Source organism: Caretta caretta, chromosome 1 (assembly GCF_965140235.1).
Source record: "Caretta caretta isolate rCarCar2 chromosome 1, rCarCar1.hap1, whole genome shotgun sequence".
Lineage (NCBI taxonomy): Eukaryota > Metazoa > Chordata > Testudines > Cheloniidae > Caretta > Caretta caretta.
Genome location: NC_134206.1, coordinates 317,843,479 through 317,865,559, shown reverse-complemented (window position 1 = coordinate 317,865,559; position 22,081 = coordinate 317,843,479).

Here is a 22,081-nt window from a genome sequence, read left to right as displayed (position 1 = left end):
TCTGCGTAGAAGGGCAGCGGCCAGGCATGTTTTACTTCCTGTTTCTCCCACTCAGTATTCGCTACACAAGTTCACTGGAGACATTTCTTTTCCAGTGAGGATTCCATTTGTCCTCCCTCATGGTGTCTGTGATCAAAGCTGTTTTGCTCTTGCACCTGAGTCTGTATCCATCGTTAGTGAAATTACTGTTATGACATTTAGTAGGTTGAAATTAAAATTGGACACTTGTTCATTAAATTGACAACTAATCTAAGAAAAAAGCTTTCCCATTCACTTCCAGTGCATTCAGTGCATATCTCACTCTTAAATCATATTATGCCTGTTTATGTAATGTTCTGCAGCAGACCACAATGTGTTTATACACTGTTGTCTATAACATGCAATTCTAAAATCAGAACAGACAACCAAAGTTCATTCATCCAAAATTTTATTCCTAAATTAACTCTTTCAGTAGTTCATTATGTCCTTTCAAAATGTAGAAATGTGAATAATCATGAACCAGTATAAAAAAGTATACATGAGAAGTTCAATATAATTCAAAGAATGCAATTAAAAATTAAACAAAGCATGTATTTCACGGGAGGGAGACATCTACCAGATACTAAGAAGTTGTTGTGTTGTGTGTAACCTTTGATTTAAATATTTTCACTTGGTATTTTAAATATAAATAATAATACTAGAGATCAACTTAAAGCCTCTAGGTTTGAGTCACCAGGCTGGTTACAGATAAATTTAATTTGGTGGAGGATTGTAATGATACAAGTGATAGATTTAGTCTTTATTTAAAATGAAATAATTAGTTAAAGCAAACAGGCATTACAATATAACCATATGCTGTATTTTAAATTCAGACTGGGAATAAGGCCTACATTTTTAACGGTGAGAGTAATTAATTATTCGAACAACTTACAAAGCATCATAGTGGATTCTCCATCATTGACAATTTAAAAATTATGATTGGCTGTTTTTCTAAAAGATATGCCCTAGAAATTATTTTGGGGACCTATTATGGGCTGTGTTATACAGGAGGTCAGACTTCGTGATCATAATAGTGGTCCCTTCTGACCTCAGCATCTATGAAAGTTGCATCCAGGGGCAATCAGTCCCTGGATGAACAGAGTGGGTATATAATCCTTCCTCTAATGCTGCCTTGATGGTGGGTGAGTGTGCTAATCTAAAATTTTTATAGATTTAGTTTAATATTGTAAATTATTTTTATAATAATTTACAATACCACCCCTTACTTAATCAGCATTAAGCCTGCCTTTTACCATATCTATATTTCCACTACCATAATTAAAATACTTTCTACTCCCTCATTGGCTATTTAATATAAAACATCACCTTTAATTAATATCTGTGTAAATGCCATTCCAGTAACTATCAGTATAGGTAGCATTCTTCCAAAACATTCACATTACATCCAAAAACTCTTGTTAAAATCAGGTAGAACCAAACATGTTTACAACATGACCTGGGGTTATGTCCTCACTTATCTTTAACTTGCCTCTGAGCTGTCTCATTTTATTTCATCCACAGTGTACCAGACTTCATTATTGTCAAGCCTAAATTTAGGCCCAAAAATGTGTTTCCTATTTACATTTCAGCATATTTCTATTACATTTTTATTTAACATAAACAAATGTTATTTTTATACGTTTACATGTCTACCTCATTGCCTAGTTTTGTGGAACTTAATTACACTTACTCTGTAGAGCAGTTTTATAATGCCAGTTCATAGGCACTGATTCTTTCAATGATAATGGATGAAGGGGTGCACATGGATCTAACATACCTAAGTCTCAAATGGCCTGACTTTAATTCCCCTTACAATGGTGTAAATCAGGAATAAGTTGATTTGAATTCAGTGTATTTTTACCAGTGCATGCAAGATCAGACTCAGGTCACAAATCTTTGCTAGGCATAAGAAAATATCGAAAACATGGGACACCTTTTTTGCTGTGGGCAGAAAACAGTTTCTCTTTTCATGAACTGTATTCATTTAAATTTATATGACAATTCAATTTTTGACAGCAAGCACCTCACCTGGGTGAAGAACTTTGGGTGTGAATGAGAGCTACTCAGAACCTATGATGAGGTTTTTAAGAATAGGTTAGACAAACACTGTCAGGAATGGTCTAGTTATTCCATAGTCCTGCCTTGAGTGCAGGGGACTGGACTAGATGATCTCTCGGGGTCACTTTCAGTCCTACACTTCTATGATTCTATGAGGATCATATACACAGCTAGACAGAGAACCCAAGGATTTGGAAGCTGAGAGGGTGGGATTAGGGTTTTTTAATTAGTTTTTCTTCCCAAATTTCTCTTTCATTTTTTCTTAGAGAAGAAAACGATAACATGTTTTTTTCTCTAAAATGGTGAGTGAGATGGGGAGGAAATGTATTCCTGGCTTTCTCTCTCCCTTTCTCCCTTCCGTTGGCAGTGATAGGGTTAAGACTCACTTGGGTATATTCTCTTTCATGCACTCAGCATCTTCCACACCAGCAGACCTATTTACTTAGCACTCCCTAGTTTACCTAACCAAGGGTGCACGTACACAGAGGCTAGGAGATGTATATCCTAGCTTAGGTAGACATATGCACAACAGCTCTGCTCAGGCTAGTGCCAAAAAATAGCAATGTGGCTACACCGGGTATGTCTACACATCAAAGAAAAACCCTTGGCTGGCCTATGCCAGCTGTCTCAGGCTCACGGGGCTCAGCCTAAAGGGCTGTTTCATTGCTGTGTAGACTTCTGGGTTCAGGCTGGATCCCAGGCTATAGGACCCTGCTGTGTGGGAGGGTCCCAGAGCTAAGGCTCCAGCCCAAGCTTGGAAGTCTATACAGCCTGAATGCCTTGAGCCTGAGTATAATCCTTCCCAATCCCATTCTTGGGAGGCTAGCCTGAGCCACTGTCCATGCCACCATGGACACACTGCAGTTTTTAGGCAATAGCTCAAGCAGAGCTAGCGTATCTACCTGTGTTAGAAATTACATCTCCCAGCTGCTGTATAGACCCGCCATGAATGGGGAGCTCTGCTCAGGTCTAGACAGAATGGGGTCCTAGTCTGTAAGAGGCAGAGCTGGGAGATGTGTGAAATGGACACTCTATGATAGTTAGGAAATATGAATTTCTCATTGATTTCATTGGTAGTTGCGGACACTGACTAGATCACAGTAGATCCACAGCGCCTTGCACATGTAGGACCTGTATAAGCACCTATTCTTAATGTGCCACATACTTTCACATACACTTCCTGTCTACTCAAGTTCTGTTCTTTGGAGCAGGCAAATTACTAAAATGTACACGAATCCATTTGTGTGCCTGCAAACCAAAACACAGCTGGTAGATCTAATTTTAGGTTTGCCAGCCTTGTCAGTGTCCCTTTGAAAGCAAAGTACATATTGTTCTGTGTTTCACACAAAGACTGAAGGGATATATTCTCCTTTCAACATGCATGTTCTGTTAACACAAACAGAAATGACTCACGCACCTCAAGGACAGCAATCTATCCACTAATCCTGCATTTTAGGTTTTGACTCTTTTCAGTGATGTTCCAGCACAGGTGATACATATACTATACTATTCTGCATTCAGATGAAACATCAGAAGTTGTAACACAATTGAGAAAAGGGCTAGCCAGTTGAGAGCCCCTGTTATTCCTTCTGGGGCTGAAAAACACACAAAATAAATAGGGACCTGCTTTTCAGAACCCACAACTAATTGAAATAAATGGGAGTTGCAGATATTCAGCATCTCTAAAAATCAGACTCTAGGTCTTTGGTTGTTCACTGTTCCTTTAAAAAAAATTTTTTTTTAGTATTACGTTTGTAACCCTTCTGCCAAGTGAAGTCGGCCGCAACCAGGACCGGGTTCAATATCTAGGGTTTCCTTTTTAACAATACAGCACAGCACCGGCTTGAGCCCCCACCCAGTAACCTGGAAAAGTTACACACCACCCCTTGCGCCTCTAACAGGCGATGCTTTCCCACTTGCAAGAACAGAGTTTGAGTGTAAAAAAGAGATTTTTCATGAAAGGAGGGAAGTCACACAACATTAATGAGAGAAAATGCTGCAAGCAGGATTCAACCATGAGCAAAACACCCCCCCCCCCCCCCAGAGTACGTTGGGCAGTGTCTTTTGATGCAAGTATTTGAGTTTTACAACCAAAAGTTCTGTTAACATGCCCCTCTCTGCTCTTTCACCATACCTCACTAACAGTGGTTGTCCTTGGTCAGTGAAGACCCAGAGTTCAGCTGTGCATCTGTGTGAGTTCACCTCCCACACAGGGGGCGGGGGAGAAGGCACCTTGCTTGCTCTCTCATCCAAGCTCTTGCTCTGGTGTCACCACCCTGCCAGCCAGCTACTGCTCCGCTCCGCTGGCCACCCTGCCAGCCACTGCGCTGCACACTGTCACCTTCTGCTGCTACCTGCTTTTCTGTTATGACCTCTGCAGGTCAGTCTCTTGAGGTTCCACCCAGCTCTCAGTAATTGTTAGCTCCTAGTGGGGGAACTTCATTGCTGAAGCAGGCTGGACGGAAATGCTTCCCACAACAAGTGATTTCAGCTCTAGTGATCTCTTAATAAAACAAAAGACTCCCAATGGAGCCTTCATTATTTCTTTCTTTGAACAGTGGGGAGGGGCAGGTTAAACCATGCCTAGGACTCTCAGCTGGAGTCCACACCTCCTAGCAGTGTCACTTATCCCCATCCCCTCTTAGCTTTCACAGGGGTCTGGTCTGGCATTCAGTACTCCTGCTTAGTGACTTCATTTCAATTGAGGGTGACCCCCTCAGTCAGGAAAGACTAAGCATAGTTCTGCTGCCCTTTACTCATACAATAAGGATAACATTTCATTAGCCTTGCATTCAGCGATTTGTAACCCAACACCAGCCAAAGTTGATCACTTTAGCCACACAGCTCTGTCTGCTGGATACCTAGGCAGAGTGGGTGCGTTCATGTAAATACAGTCTGATCCTGAAGATTTTTCCTCTCCCCAACTAGCTATCAGGGGAGAGCTCATTCAGAGCCAGCTTACACACTAGTTTGTAAATCGTCTCAACTGCAGTTCCATCCAAATGATCAAAGTCTTAAATACAGGTTATTAGCAAAGAGGCTGACTTAATATCTTAATTTAACGAAAGATTTTCAGTTTTGAGGAATGATCCGGTAGTGTCACAGCTGGCTGTTTTTTTGTCCGTTTTTTTGTATAACCTCCAGTAAGATGGTGAGCTCTCTTAACAGCCCAGGAAAGAATCAGCGCACATCTGACTCTATTTCAGGCCCTTGTCTGAGGGCACAAGTTTTGTTATTCAAAGCACGCAACTCATGAGGTAATACAAAAAGTGATTCCTCTGAACAAACCAGGCTGCATTTCTCAGAGGCCTTTTCCCTTGCCTATCACAGCCTCCACCCCGGAAAGAGGACACATCTCTTCCTTAAAATTTCTGCTGAATCATAGAATCATAGAACCATAGAATATAAGGGTTGGAAGGGACCCCAGAAGGTCATCTAGTCCAACCCCCTGCTCGAAGCAGGACCAATTCCCAGTTAAATCATCCCAGCCAGGGCTTTGTCAAGCCTGACCTTAAAAACCTCTAAGGAAGGAGATTCTACCACCTCCCTAGGTAACGCATTCCAGTGTTTCACCACCCTCTTAGTGAAAAAGTTTTTCCTAATATCCAATCTAAACCTCCCCCACTGCAACTTGAGACCATTACTCCTCGTTCTGTCATCTGCTACCATTGAGAACAGTCTAGAGCCATCCTCTTTGGAACCCCCTTTCAGGTAGTTGAAAGCAGCTATCAAATCCCCCCTCATTCTTCTCTTCTGCAGGCTAAACAATCCCAGCTCCCTCAGCCTCTCCTCATAACTCATGTGTTCCAGACCCCTAATCATTTTTGTTGCCCTTCGCTGGACTCTCTCCAATTTATCCACATCCTTCTTGAAGTGTGGGGCCCAAAACTGGACATCATGTGACAGCCTTTAACCCTTTCCTGTCTCTCTGACCCTCTCACATCCCCTCACCCACCAAGAATGGGGTCAAGAACACTCTTTGTCCAACAAGCCTGTCCCCTTTCCTGAGAAAATAAATTTGCATTCACCTGCGTCACACCAGGTTTGTGGTGTACAATGAAAGTGTAGGACTGCAGAACCATATTCTAGCATGTCAGTCAGGGGTTGGTCTCCATAGATTGCAGCCATGTCAGACGATTATGGTCATCAGCCAGAGTAAAAGATGGCCCCAAGCAGGTAGTGTCTCTAGGCCTTGATGGCCCATTTTATCACTAAGCTCTCCTTGATTACTAATCTGCTTCTCTCTCTAGGAAGGAGTTCTCTACTGAGGTGGAGAGTTAAGGCCAGAATGAACCACCAGATCATCTAGTTTGAACTCCTGTATATTCCAGGCAACCAACACCACCCAACATTCACTCGCTAAACCCTACAACCAAACTTAGACCAAAGTATTACAAAGTAAACCTTTATGTGCCACAGGCAGAGAATAGGAGGGACCACGGTGCGCCAGAGCCCAAGGCTCCCACAATGGCAATGAAGTGCAATATACCCAGATAATCTTGGAAAATGACCCCCACACATGCTGCAGAGGAAGATGGAAAACCTCCAGGTCACTGCCAATCTGAGCTAGGGTAAAATTCCTTTCCAACCCTATATATGGTGATCAGTTAGACCCTGAGCATGTGAGCAAGAACCAGCCAACCACGCCACTGAGAGAGAGAATGCTCAGTGCTACATCAGGGCACCAGCCCACCCCATCCAATGTCCTATCTCCAGTTGTGGCCATCCTTGATGTTTCAGGAAAGAGATTAAAAAAAGACATGGTCCCAGAATACATTGGTGGGGGAAAATGCTTTCCTGACCCCTGCAGGTGGCAAGCTGAAACCCTGAAGCATGAGCTTTTAGAAACATAAGACATAAACTGGAAATGAGCCCCAAGGCTGTTGAGACTTCCTCCCCATTAAAAGCAACCCCATCAAACAATTGTACTCAGATATTTGTCAAGTGTTTTCTTAAAACTAATAAGTTGTTTGCCCCCACAACTCCTGTTAGGAGGTTGTTCCAGAATCTCACCTCCTGATGGTTAGAAACCTTCTAATTTTCAGCCTGAATTTGTTCACGGCCAGTTTATATCTATTTGCTCTTGTGCCAACATTGCCCTTTTGCTTAAGTAGCTCTTTACTCTCCCTGGTATACATAACGAGCAATCATAGCTGTTCTCAGCCTTCTTTTTGTGAGGCTAAACAAGCCAAGCTCTTACAGAGTCCTCTCATGAGATAGTCCCTCCATTCTCCTGATCATGCCAGTAGCTCTTCTCTGCACCTGTTCCAGTTTAAATTAATCTTTCTTGAGCATGGGTGATGAGAATTATACACAGCATTCCAAATGCGGTCTTACCCATGCCTTCCACAATGACATTAATACTTGTCTATATCACCTAATGTTGTGTGCTCCCCATCCTTTAGATCCTGCTGGAGAATGGCATCTGTCTGCAAGACGAATTTCTTCGTGCAGCACTGGTTCTCTGCAGAGGAGCCGTATGCACTTCCAAAAAGCTTCTGCACAAGAGGAGAACCAATGTATGTACCTTCCAGGGTGTTCTACTGCGCAAAAGGTAGGTATTAATTATCATAGATAATATGCTGCTATCCCCAGGAAGGATTTGACGTGCTGCAGTGGTTTCCAGGCCAAGGTTCACTAAGCAGGCTTTTCAAACTTCTGCCCATGCCCCGGTGAGAGGAGAAAAGAAGAGGACAGGGAACTTTCAAGGGGATTGAGAGGGGTGAACAGGTCACTTTTTATTTGTATTGTGGGAGGGAGAACAACAGAGACATGGAAGTGTGGAAAAATGAAGAGGACAGGACAGAGAAGACCTGCAAAATTGTTACATGGTCTTAGGTAACAGGGCCAGGTTCTTTGACTGGCAATACCAGTATCTAATCACCTGGGGAGTAAGTTAACTAAAATCTTCCCATGGCCCACCAGGTAGGTAACAAAAGACTAGAGAGGGAAATTATTCGAAAACAAACAGAAAATATATTAAAAGAGTTACTAACAATGTCAGGGAGAAGTGTGTGTGTGTGGTGGGGGGGAGAGGGGAATAAAACAGTTTAAAACCATAAAACAGCAATGTGGCCCAAAGATGAAGCCCGGTCCCCAGTACAACCCTTGGCAATTTACACTTCTAACCAAACTAACTAAACCAAGGTACCCCAGAACTGTACTGTATCTCGAAGGATGGATCTTAAGTGGGATCAGCTGTGGGTGTTAAGTGACAGTCTCTTCATTGCTTGGGTTCGCAGGGACCTGGATCTGCAGTGGTTACTAGGAACAGGAGGAGCTCAGGACCTTCACTGCTTTGGAACCAGCAACCAGGAGACTGCTGCTGTTGGTAATCGCTGGAACCAGAAACAAGGTAAGTGGATTCAGGTGGAAGATACCCGGATTGGTGGGATAGATCAGGTAAGATGGTGAAGGAAGTCCTCGATGCCCAAACATGACAGTCACTGGCTGCCTCTCAGACGGACAGTCCCACTGACAGGGTGTGCAGCCCTTTTATGCCTTCTGTGTCGCCCAAGTTCTAGTCCAGACACGTTTGATCCAGTCTCCTCAGAGGCAGTTTCTGGGGCAAACCCTGTTTCCCGCTAAACGAAAAGATGCAAAAGTGAGTTGTAAACACCCAAAATTGGACTCCATTTTAAAAGATGGATTCTATTGTCCAAAATGCCTTATAACTAATTATTTTAATACAAATACAATAAATTCAAATGTGAATAGTGAAACAAGCATAAGTAAGCATGAATAAAAATATGTATAGGGAACTCCGCCCTACAAAATAACGGAGGCAAGGGGGAACAAAGGCAGAGTATGCCAGGAAGTAGGGTGGAGGAGGAGTAGATCTTGATGGTGAAAGAGAAAACATAAGAACGAAAACATCGGAGGAGAAAAGGAGCCATAACTAAGGAAGGACATGTTGCTAAGTGGGTTGAGGAATATTGTGTACATCAAGCAGAGGAATATAGGGGTATGGTAAAAATACACAAAATAGTCTAGATGGCAGGGAAATTATAATGGCTGAAAGAGACAAACACTAAATAAAAGGTGGGTTGTAGTAGAGGACATCGTGACAGGAGGAAACTGCAGGGTGTCCTGATTTTAAGGTCTAGAAATATGGTCACCGTATTAGAGAATGAATGGCTGAAAAAGTACAACCTGGAATTTTTTCTTAGGCTTGGACAGTTTTTGTTAATGCATTTAATTTTCCTGTTCAAGATGCTCCACTCATCAAGTCATATGGTGTATAAATGCTTTATGTTGCTCTTTGCTGAGTTAAGTAAAACCCGTGTGTGTGTGGGTGTAAACTCTCTCATAGTTTGGTTGAAACTGGCATTTTTTCACTTGAACCAGGTAAAGGTGGAGTCAGGGTGTTTTCTTCCAGGCATCTATTTATCATGGTGTACAGTTTGCTTTGTTGTTCAAATAATGTACGACTCCACCCTCTTTCATTTATTACTAAGAAAGGGCATAAGGCTGTTTAAAAGAGTTTCTACGGTAGGGCTAATGAAGCCAGGTATCAGATCATTTCACAATGCTTTTACGACCAAAGCTTTGTAGAGAAGTGTTAGAATGTAGATATATCTGAGGTTGCAAAAAAAAAGTCCACAAAGCTTAAGGAAATTTGGACACTGAAGTGCCCATTATTTATTTGGGGCTAGATAGTGCCCTGGTCTCATGAAAGAGGGAATAAGGAGTTTACCCCACCTTTTTGTGTGGTCTGAATTAGGGAGCCCAGAACTGCAGTCCCTGTTTTTGACAGAACTCAGGGTTTTGCTACCCACATGGTCTCCCGGGATTATTTCATGGAAAGGGGGGAGTATGCACAACAATAGCTCTGCCTCCTTCATGTACTGGCTAGCAGAGCTTGCTGACCACATGGAGGGGAGGACATTGCATCCTATAAAGGGGTGTTATGAACTGAACCCACCCCCTGCACAAATGAGATGCTCCAGGAGGCATTGCTCTTCCTTGAGGCAGAATCCTTTGGCGCGCTCCGCAGGGGTGGTGCAGCTCTATGCTGCCTCTGTTGCAGGGCTGTGGCTAAAAGCCATGGTGTAGCCCTTAGCAAATTTCTTATATTGCATGTGAAAAAATGTCATTTCTGTTGAGTAGCTTTACATTAAAAACAAATCTGTTCAAATGCTTTCATATGAAATTTCTGGGCCACAAGTTCCAATGAATTAGATGGTGTCATTCAGGTCCCTGGGAGGCACTTTTTGGCAGTCTCTTCTCAAGGGGCTGAGCAATAGAATAGCAGGGGTGTTGCTGAGTAGGACTGAGGTAAATTGGCAGAACACGGTTTCTTCCACAGCATCTGCTCAAATGTCTGCCTCAAGCCAACAGGAATTTGTTTCTCACTTTTATAGACATCAAAACTCAATGGAAAAGAGTTTTTAAAATACTTGGCTAATTCCTATTTCAGCAGGGCTGCTTGAGAGTAACAGAGATCAGGATTTGTTCCATGGAGCTATCATAGCTGGAGTCCAGGAAGGAGACTGGCTGTGATACTGTACCTTGATAAACTTAAGCTACTGTTTGTGAGCTCTATTAGGAATTTTCAGTTCCTCTAAGTATAACCATCATCCTTTGTCAGCTGGTTGATAGCTCCAGCCATCTTTCTGTTTTCTGATGACAGTTTTTCAGGGTCCCTTCAACAAACTATTATTCCCAGTTTCACTTAATAGACCACAGAACCAAGATCCCTCAAAATAAGTTTGTGCAGCACCTTTGTGCTGAGCACAATATAATCTGAAAGCAAAAGGTACAATTACAAAGGGGAGAGGATTTCCCAGAAAGGTCAGGGAGGAACATTTCTTTTAGATGACTAATATAGGTAGGGATGGGCAAACCTTGTGCTGTTGGAGGTTTTGTGAACCTTGTGAACTGTAGTTTCAGGTTTGCAGGGTTTGCAAAACTAGTTTGCATCAGCAAATGTTTTTTTTCCCCCTATAATGTTATTTTCATAGATTATTCTTTTTCCACTTAAAGAGAAGTCTCTGCTTCTGTATGTATTAAGGTTAAAAGAACAAACTCCAAAAGTTAGGCTGGCACAAGTTAGTTGCCTGTAATACAACTTCTCTCCCTGTTAACTTTTTTGTTCTCAGTATGTCCATATTTGACTTATGTCCTTTTCAATGTTCGACATAGCTATGGTATTTTGGGTTTTTTCCCCTTCTTCTTCTTTTTTCAAAATCTCTAGGTAGATAAAGGTGCAAATCAGAATCAGGGTCCCATTGTGCTTAGCAGTGTGCTTTGGAACCCATAGCATTCAAGCAGGTTTGAAATTAGGCAAAATGTTTCCCTCAATCACTACTAATAATGTTGTAGTGTGTGTATGATTAAAAGTCCTAAGGGCTGCATGAAACTGTTTTTAAAAAAGCTATTTTATGTTATATAACAACACATTATAAAATACTTTTGTACCATGCATGACTGTTCCATATTTATCACAGGTTAATTTATCCTACATGATACTACTCTATTGCATTTATATTTAAAATGTAATGTTGAATTGTAGGCACACGGAAATCTTCACATATTGTATGGTGATTACCTTCAGGGCAATAATCTATAATTAAGGAACATTGTTTAATGAACCATCATCTGAATATCTTTATCTTAGAAATGGAACCAAAAAGTTTTGGTTTTTAGATAATGCTTAAACAGATCATTACTGTGTCCTGAATTTTGCCTTTAGCTTATGTCAGTAGTATTAAATAAATGTAGGTGGGCAACCAGTAAGAAAATAAAAGCTATTTTTTATTTTAAAATACACTAATTGGGATTTCCATATGCAGTTTAATTGCCCTAATTAATACTACAATTCAATTTCAAAACAGTTAATCTTTTAAAGGAGCAGGAGTAGTAGGTAACTATGAAAATTATCAAAGATGAAGGCATATTTTTAATTACTCAAATTAATCATTAACATCATTTCTTACAAAGAATCACCTCAGGCATAGGTATAGGTGTGTGTGTGTGTGTAAAATATTAAAATAATATGGGTGAGAGTAAAGCTTTTTTAAAAAATAGAACTTAAAACACCATTGAAGCCAACTTTGATGAAAGCTTCTTTACAGTTTTAAGCTGACTCTGGGGTATAAACCTAATCAAAGTGGAATTTTAGTAAACTAGAATGTTAAAGCAATAGAGCACAATCTGTACACTGCCAAGATGTTGAAGAATTTTCTAAAAACCGTTGGTGCAATTATAATAAATTAAGTATGTAAAATATGCTATATGGAATTTCTGCTCGGTTTACTATTCTGCCATGAAAGGATTTCTCAATGGAATGAATGACTTTTACAAGACATTGAGATTTGTAACAGAAACATGTGCCTCTGAATATGTCGTTTGGGAGGACATTCATTTTTACATGAATTCAGCCCTTTTATGCAATAATACCCTTTTAATTTGCATTATTGCAACAACATTTAATATTAGGGCTACTGACAGAAATGTTGTTTACTACAGGTAAAAGGATGGATTGACAGTTTTCAGTTCCCCAAGCAGTTTCCCACAACAGCTCTTCTGCGGATGAGCCAGTATGGCAAGTTTTGGCTTGCAGTTTCAGTGGTTTGCAAATGATTTCATCTTGAAAATATGGGAGTTACTCAACAACTGGAGCCAGATTATGATCTGAGTTATTCTGGATTTATTCTTGTGTATCTCCGTTGATTCTACCAAAATTATTCCTAATTGACAACAGTGTTATTTCGATCAGAATCTGGTGCAGTTTCCTATCCAGTATGGAAACTGGTGATAAAGAGAAGACAATGCTAGCTGGAAAGGAAAAGTGCATGCCTCTTTGGTGCAGCTAGAAGAAATGATTAATTATTCTACTTGTAAAGGCACCTCATGCTGCCTTTATAGCCTTGGTTTATATCAAAGACCATTCCTACTAAATTACAGAAGACTATATAAATGTAGAGCTCATCTGTGCTTGGAAGGCTTGTAAATACTTTTCTGCTTGGATGCAAGCTCCACTAGTGCTATTAATGGTGGAAGTTGCAGTGTTAGTGTAACGCTGACAGCTGGCCGGATTGAACCAGGGACCTCTGGAGCTTAGTGCATAAGCCTCGACTGCATGAGCTAAAAGCCAACTAGCTGTTAGCTAAGACTATAGAGCAGACTGATTTTAACTCTCTCTTTCTAAGTGGTCTCAGTGCCACTAGATGGGACAGAACACCACACCCAGGAGGTGTGTGGGTTACATTAGCAAGGTGCAAGAAAACAACACTTTTTTAACTCCCCCCCCCCCCAAAACCCCTGTGCCCCATCTATGTTGGAGCTGCATCCATGCAGAAAAATATGTAGCGGAGAGAAGACTTCAGAGGCGTCTTACTACTGCCTAGTCAAGAACTACAATTCACAAACAGTGTAATTAGTTATTTCAGGAGTGAATCAGTATCCCATTACGGTGTTGTGGCACTACTGATGTAAAATGAGTGGTCCTGAACACTTGTTAAACAGATGTCTGTTTTTGAAAGCACAGTGGGGCTAATCCCAGTGTTTTAGCCGTATTCCAGCTAAAATAAGTATATTCTGTTTAAATTTGTCCCGTAATTTAAATGAACATTATACTGCTTTTCTTATCCTACAGTACGGTATAATGTTGTGCAATGTTGAACTGCTTTTTTATTCCAGAGATGAGCAAAGTCATTAATATATGTGCTATTAAAATCTAAGATACTGAGGCTGTATTTCAGTAGCTTAATTGTATGATAAAAACACTGAAAACTATTGGAAAACCCTCAGAATTATTTTACGATTCTATGCGTGAGGGATCTAAAGAGTGAATGTTTTGTGGCTTGATGGTGAAAACAAACAAGAGGCCAAGATACTGAGGCTTTATCTACACTAGGAAATAGAGCTATCAACTGCACCCATACTGTCAATTATATAAACTCTGGTGTATATCAAGCACAGGTGTCTTTACCACTGTGTCGTCTAACCCTGCAAATATCCTGTGATGGTGCCCCCATAAGGCTTTATGGAAATATGCTTATGAATATATATGACATAACTGGAATATGTTCTATGCTACATATGCCATGTAATATATCTATGCAAAGGTTATGATCTACTGAATCTATTAATCCTATTTGTATGCATGTATAATTTTTGTATTTGAAGTTATGAATATTGGCCATATACTGGCTTGATTTCTAAATAACCTTAGTAGAGCATTTGGTCAGTTCCTGGAAAAAGGAATTCGCAAAGTTAAGTGCCCAATCAAGAAGCGCTTAAGGAACAATGTATCTTGGAATGCTCCAATCCACATAAGAAGTCTTCCTGGAGACAGTCAAGATACCATGTGGGCAACGACTTCTGCCTGTAAAAACTGTGAGTCATGCATGGACATGTGACTTGCCCAGGTGACTCCAGAACTCCATCTTGGAGCTGGACTTTGCATAGGAGAAAGGAGGGGATCTCCACCCACAAGAGAAAGTCTATTTAAGCCCGTGGGAGACCCCTCCATTTTGTCTTCAGCTGGCCTAGGAGATGGCCTTTCCACCCCCAAGGATACCTGAAAGAAACTGGAACAAAAGACAATAACTACAGGGGGTGTGAGTGATTGCTGGACCTGGATTAGAAGGAGATTAGTCCGTAAAAGGAAGCTTATGGGAACTGGTGAGGTTTTGTCCGTATTCAGTTTTATTAGACATAGACTTGGGGGTTTTATTTTATTTTGTTTGGTAATTCACTTTGTTCTGTCTGCTACTACTTGGAACCACTTAAATCCTACTTTCTGTATTTAATAAAATCACTGTTTACTTATTAATTAACCCAGAGTATGTATTAATACTTGGGGGGGGGAAGGGGGGCAAACAGCTGTGCATATCTCTCTATCTGTGTTATAGAGGGCGAACAATTTATGAGTTTACCCTGTATAAGCTTTATACACGGTAAAGTGGATTTATTTAGGGTTTGGACTCCATTGGGAGTTGGGCATCCAAAGACAGGCACACTTCTGTAAGCTGCTTTCAGTTAAGCCTACAGCTGTTAGGGGACGTGGTTCGGACCTGGGTCTGGGTTTGCAGCAGGCTAGCTGGTCTGGCTCAAACCAGGCAAGGCACTGAAGTCCTAAGCTGACTGGGCAGGAAAGTAGGAACAGAAGTAGTCTGGGCACATCAAGTGGCAGCTCCCAGGGGGTTTCTGTGATCCAACCTGTCACATATCCCTTTTAACATTTTGACATTAAAATCAAGCAGGGGATTCCTCATGTTTGAACAATCAGGTCAGACCTTCTTGCTGTGCTATTGTCCTGAAGCCTCACTGTGAGGGCCCTACCAAATTCATGGCCATGAAAAACGCATCATGGACTGTGAAATATTGTCCCCCTATTTAATCTGGTCTTTTGTGTGCTTTTACCATATACTATAGAGATTTCATGGTGGAGACCAGCATTTCTCAAATTGGGGGTCCTCACCCAAAAGGGAGTTGAAGGAGGGTCACAAGGTTATTTTAGGGAGGTTGTGGTATTGCCACCCTTACTTCTGCTCTGACTTCAGAGTTGGGCATCCAGAGAGCTGTGGCTGCGGGCTGGGAGCCTAGCTGGGAGCAGCAGTACAGAAGGAAGGATGGCATGGAATGGTATTGACACCCTTATTTCTGCACTGCTGCCTTCAGAGCTGGGTGGTCGGATTGTGGCAGCTGCTGACTGAGGGCCCAGAAGTAAGGGTAGCTGTACGACAGCCCCCCCACAATAATCTTGTGACTCCCCTCCAATTCTTTTTTGGGTCAGGACCCCCTACAATTACAACACCATGAAATTTCAGATTTAAATAGCTGAACTCATGGAATACATTTTTACAATTTTAAAAATCCTGTGACCATAAAATTGACCAAAATGGACTATGAATTTGGTAGGGCCCTACTAACTGTGAAGGATTCTGTGTACTAGTGGAGGGGGTGATGTTGAAGTTTGAGTGATAGCATTTTTTCCAAATGATTTTGGTTAGTAAAAGGAGTTCTGAGACTAGGCAGTAGTTTGAAATCATGATGTAGCTCAAGGCAGAATTTGGTGTAATATGTTAGACTTTAACCTATAATTAAATGGAAAGATTGCTGTATTGTTCTCAAATGGAAAAGAACATGTATTTGGACACTGAAAGACACACAGTTATATACCAAAGCCCTATCAGTTAAATGTAAAGGTCTGACATAAAGCCACAAGTGCAAGGACTTTCAGAGAACACTGATAGTTTGTCCGTAACAAGCTCTGTGGTTCATAAATGGTCCAATTCAAAGCACATTTATGTCAGTAAGCTTGGGACAGGCTTGGGTACTGCTGATTAGAGGCCCTTTCTGTACTAGACCTGAGCAGCATGTTTGAAAATGGTTTTCATCCACAGGTACCGTTGTATCACAGCTTGTATTCATGCTTAGACATCTTGTTAAGATTTTGGTTGCACTTTTCCCCTCACCTTTTTATTTATGCACTCCCTATCCGTGGCCCCACAAAGTCATGGGACCTCCTGGTCAACCTCCTCCTGGCCATGGCTAAAATGGCCATCTATAAAACCAGGGTGAGGAGGTTGGCCGATGGAGTCTCCTGTGACCTTGGGGCCTATTTCCGATCCTCCGTCCGTTCATGTATCCGGGCAGAGTTCCTCTGGGCTACGTCCACTGACTCCCTTGACGCCTTCGAGGAGCAATGGGTGCTGTCCGGGATTCTCTTCTCAGTGTCCCAGTCTGGTTCCCTTCATTTGACCCTTTGACCGCACTCCTGTCCCTGTTATTTCATTAGTTGTCCCCCCGTAATCATTTGGTTTCTAGGTTCTGTGGATCCCCCTCTTAGGCTGGGGAGAATCCTTTAGCAGTGGGCGGGCTTTGCCTGCCCACTTCCTGGATCCCAGCAGGATCACTCTTCTGTACAGGCCCCTGCCCTGTGGACCCAACCGGCTCCCCCGCCCCTTCACCGTGAGCTGGCTGCACGACTTGCAGCTGGTTCGTTTCCAGACCGCACCAAGGAAACATCTATACATGCTCGTGCTCCACACCCTTCACTTCCTCACCCTCACATTCCGCCCCGACACAAAGTGTCGGGACCTCCTGCCACCTCTGGAGGGTGAGGCGCCCCGGTGGGCCAGGCTATACTCTACCCTGGTCCCAAGGCCCACCGGGGATATCAGTTGGAGACTCCTTCATGGAGCCGTGAGCACGGGTGTGTATTTGACGTGGTTTACTCCTGTCCCAGACACCCGCCCCTTCTGCAGTGCGAGGGAGACCCTGGTGCACATGTACTTGGAGTGTGCCAGGTTGCAGCCCCTATTCTGGCTCCTCACAAATATTTTGTTACATTTCTGGCTACACTTTTCCCCTCATCTCCTTATCTACGCACTCCCTATCCGTGGCCCCACAAAGTCACGGGACCTCCTGGTCAATGCCCTCCTGGCCCTGGCTAAAGTGGCCATCTATAAAACCAGGGAGAGGAGGTTGGCAGACAGGGTCTCCTGTGACTGTGGGGCCTATTTCCGATCCTCCGTCCGTTCATGCATCCGGGCAGAATTCCTCTGGGCGGTGTCCACTGGCTCCTTTGACACCTTCGAGGAGCAGTGGGTGCTGTCCGGGGTTCTCTGCTCGGTGTCCCCGTCAGGTTCCCTTCGTCTGACCCCTTGACTGCAGTCCTGTCCCTGTTATTTCATTAGCTGTCCCCCAGAATCACTTGGCTTCCAGGTCCTGTGGACCCTCCCCTTAGGCTGGGGGGGGGGGGTCCTTTAACAGTGGGCGGGCTTCTGCCTGTCCACTTCCTGGATCCCAATAGGATCACTCTTCTGTAGCCATCTCGGCTGACCCTGTCACACAAGATATTTTAAAAGGTATTTTTAGAATAAATTTGAATAGAGAATACATTTAATGAAGTTATGATCTACTTGTGGTTTTTCTTGGAAGCAGAAAAGTGTGGCTGAAATAATTGAGTAGATTTTTCCTTACAAATTATTCTTTCAGCTTTTCACAGGCACAGGATTAATCATTATTTTAAGTCTCCCTGCTCGAAGATCATACACAATAGCAGGCTGCAATGTCAAGGCACACCAGAGTGACTTAGCTATAGTTGATAACTGTGTTTATTAATTGCTAGCCAGCCCTGGCCACTTTTAACTTCCACTTTTTGTTACACAAACTAAACAGGGTGAAGTGCTACAGATTCAGAAGAAAACACTGTAACCTTTTGATGTTTGCCTGCTAAATCTCAAGGGTTTTATGACGAGACGTGCTATTAGTCTGGTATTTTGGCCACACCGTAAACTTTAAATCCTCCCATTTGTCACGTTTTTCTCTTTTGGAGGACACACTGTTCAGACTTTTCTATATTTGACATGAGATTGGAGGGTTAGACGGGTGACTAACAGCAGTGCAACTGGTGACTTTCATTTGAATCGATTGATGCTATGGAATGTTTTTCTTCCATCTTGATTTGAATTGCACCTACAGCACTAGCTGTTTTAAACTGTGAGACCAACATTTTCAAAAGTATCTAGTGATTTTGGAGTGCCTCAGTTTTTGGATGTGCAATTTGAGTCACCTTTTAAAGGTCCTGGTTTGTGAAAGTGCTAAGCACCTGCTCTCTGAAAATCAGGCCACTTTAAGACATTTCAGTTTGGACACTCAAAATTGGAGGCACGCAGAATCACTGGTCACTTCTAACAGGAATTCAGAGCATAATAGAAGAAATGGCAAATAGAGATGGCATCTTGATATGCGAGGAAGTGAATATAATAAAAATACTGGGCCAAATCATGCCTTCATTTACATCTCTGAAATCAGTGGGTTTGCACATATGTAAATAAGGGCAGAATCTGACCCAGTCAATGTACAGAGGTGACAGATTCATGGCACAGCTGTCAGGATAGAACCCAGTCACATTAGCTTGGGTTACTGTGGAATTATAACAGTATTGTTCATGGAGGTATATTGTTATTGCTCCAAAATAATGACCATTATTTCCTGCTGACTTTGCAGTTAATTTCTATTATTGCTTTAGACTTCAGCCTTAGAATTAAAAGGAAAAAAATCTACTGTTTGCTAGGCTGAAAAGTGACTTTCAATATGGATTAATTCTGAGAATCTGTCCTACTGTCAACCCACAGGACAAAGGTTTTTCAGTAGTTACCTCAACTTCAGTCAGGGTTTCTTATATAAAAGCACAGACTCACTCTTCCTGGCAGAGTGAGATAAACTGCAGTTCCGTGGTCCTCCTGTGCTCTGGGGCTGCAGTTCACCAGGAGACAGGCCAGGTGGTATTGCAAGGTTTCACAAGGGGAAGGCAGTTTTAAAAACTGCTCAGGGTACCCTGTTATGTGACCGCTCCCCACCCTTTGCTACCCACTTCTTGGGTTGCACTGGCTTCCTGGGGGTGGTAGAAAGCTATGGCCTCTTTGCACCATCAAAACTTTCATCTGGTGGACCTTGTGCTGCCATGGGCTTTTGTCAGTTTAAACTAGCTGAAGCTGAAGTCAGCCCATGGAGTTCACAGAAGCAATGTGCAACAAATTCCTTTTAGCTCTTGCACTCTGTGAGGTTGCCCAGGTGTAACTGGGGAAGAAGTCAGCCTGTCTTGTCTATTTCTTACACTATGTCATAATTCGAGTTGTGTGACAGATATGCCATAAATTGATTCTACTCTTCAATTTTAAAAACAGATTAAAAACATAGACAACATTTTCAGGGTTGGTGCCTGAATCTGGGCACAGAAATTAGAGGCCTGATTTTTCAACTATTAGTATTTATTTTATTTCATAATGCCCAAAATGCTTGATGGAAGTCTTCCAGTGCAGATATGATAACAAGATTCATGTCCTGATGATCTGACAATCCAGTCTCAAATATGACACAACAAAAGGGGTGGGGAAGCCACAAAACATTGCAGAGGGTGAGGGAAGAGGAAGGACAGGGTTTGTTTGCAGCCAGATTACATGGTTGTTTACCAAAATCATATGCTCATCTTGGTAAAGCAATTCTTTTTAATATCATCGTATAGATTCATAGATATTAAGGGCAGAAGAGACCATTATTATCATATAGCCTGGCCTCATGTGTAACACAGGCTTCAGATCCTCACAAAATAATTTCTGCATCAAGCTCATATCTTCTGTTTGAGCTTTAGCATATCTTTTAATATAAAAATAAATGTGATATATGATTTTTTTTAAGTGAAACTTTAGGAAGGATTTGAATGAGGAGAGGGTTTTGGCCTTTTGGGCCAGCGCAGGGGGCTTTTAGTGTGAGTTGTGATGCACAGAACACTTATTTAGATGCCTATTTTGAGACACCTAACTTTGCAGAATACGTTGCCAACATTTTCCAATAGTTGTTTCAAAATTAGCGTTGACTGAAAACATAAAGAGACTGATCTGAAGTCCATTGAACTTAATACGGGAGTCTTTCCATAGATTTCAATGGATGTTGCTTAGGTTTCAAAATGACCAGCATTCTGAACTCTTGGAACAGAATTTTCTAGTTAATCCCGAAATTAAAATTTCCCCATTTGATTAACTATTTTGTTGTGTTAATTAAATGTATAATGTAAGAGGATGATTTTAAAGCAAACAAAAATACCTGTAGTAAATTCAGAGGTTTAGCATTATCTTAATGAGAATCCTTCATTTCAGCCGCAGGTCTGAAACCTAGTCAGAGCTTCCTTCTGAGAAGGGCACAAAGTTCCTGTGACACACAATAAGCTCTTGGCTACAAAATTTTTTGGAACTGATAAATAGCTACATATGTGCTCTGCTTAAAAATTATACCCCATTGATTCTGTAGAAAACACCTCAGTATGAAGCAGAACCACAGTCTTGAAAAACTGAATAAAAAGACTCAAACCAAAGCAAATTTAAAGAAAATTTTGAGGCAAAAGAAGTAAAATGTACTAGGTATTACAACTTTTCTAATTAGATCATTTTTAACCCTTGCAATACCAAAATGCCAATATAGGTAGAGTGACCAGATAGCAACTGTGAAAAAATGGGAGGGGGTGGAGGGGGGAGGGATCATATCGCCTATATAAGAAAAAGTCCCAAAAAATGGGACTGTCCCTTTAAAAATGGGACATCTGGTCAACCCTAAATATAGGTGTGTCAAGATTCCTTCCCCACTCTGAACTCTAGGGTACAGATGTGGGGACCCACGCGAAAGACCCCCTAAGCTTATTCTTACCAGTTTGGGTTAAAAACTTCCACAAGGTACAAACTTTGCCTTGTCCTTGAACAGTATACTGCCACTACCAAGCGTTTTAAACAAAGAACAGGGAAAGAGACCACTTGGAGAAGTCTTCCCCCAAAATATCCCCCCAAGCCCTACATCCCCTTTCCTGGAGAAGGCTTGATAATAATCCTCGCCAATTTGTACAGGTGAACACAGACCCAAACCCTTGGATCTTAAGAACAATGAAAAATCAATCAGGTTCTTAAAAGAAGAATTTTAATTAAAGAAAAGGTAAAAGAATCACCACTGTAAAATCAGGATGGAAAATACTTTACAGGGTATTCAGATTCAAAACACAGAGGATCCCCCTCTGGGCAAAACCTTAAAGTTACAGAAAATAGGAATAAACCTCCCTCTTAACACAGGGAAAATTCACTTAAAACAAAAGATAAACTAATCCGCCTTGCCTGGCTTACCTATACTGGTTGCAATATTGGAGACTTGGATTAGGATGGGTTGGAGAAGATGGATTTCTGTCTGGCCTCTCTCAGTCCCAAGAGAGAACAAGCATGTAAACAAAGAGCAGAAACAAAAGCCTTCACCCCTCCAAGATTTGAAAGTATCTTGTTCCCTTATTAGTCCTTTGGGTCAGGTGCCAGACAGGTTAGCTGAGCTTCTTAACCCTTTACAGGTAACAGGATGTTGCCTCTGGCGAGGAGGGATTTTATAGCACTGTATACAGAAAGGTGGTTACCCTTCCCTTTATATTTATGACACGCCCCTCAAATCACAGATAGGGTGAAACACTGGTTGGGATTTCTTCCTGGAGCTCTAGGATAAAACAGAGTGAATAAGACAC